This window comes from Fulmarus glacialis, unplaced genomic scaffold (genome assembly GCF_000690835.1).
Source record: "Fulmarus glacialis isolate BGI_N327 unplaced genomic scaffold, ASM69083v1 scaffold10984, whole genome shotgun sequence".
In the NCBI taxonomy this organism is placed as follows: domain Eukaryota; kingdom Metazoa; phylum Chordata; class Aves; order Procellariiformes; family Procellariidae; genus Fulmarus; species Fulmarus glacialis.
The window spans coordinates 33913-34223 of NW_009207412.1; the positions used below are offsets into that span (position 1 = coordinate 33913).

At 51.1% G+C, this 311-nt stretch overlaps 1 protein-coding gene across 1 annotated transcript in view; it reads left to right on the forward strand.

Moving 5' to 3' along the window:
- The window catches only part of LOC104075549 (hydrocephalus-inducing protein homolog), a gene marked incomplete at both ends in the record, with an annotated part of 46003 nt that overhangs the window by 32439 nt on the left and 13253 nt on the right, over nucleotides 1-311 (forward strand). The gene's annotated exons all lie outside the window — the stretch shown is intronic.

Consider the following 311-nt stretch of genomic DNA (forward strand, 5'->3'; position numbering starts at 1 on the left):
GAGATGGAGAGTTTAAGAGCATGGAGTGAAGCAGCTGGGGGCCCATAATTTGCTAACAGACACAGCCTTCCTGTCTGTCACCCAAGCATCTTTACAGAGCGATGTTCAGTGGTGTGTTTTGATTCAAGCAGTTCTCTGGGTCTCTGCTGGGCCTTTTCACTGTGTTTGCTGCCCTCCACCCTGTTCTCCCTCCTGTCTGTTCTCACTCTCACACCTGTCCCCTGGACTTTATGGGGTTACGATTTAGCAAGCAGTAACACAGAAGCAAAAAGCAACCTGACCGCTCTCCCTGTTCCTCATCAGGGGGAGTC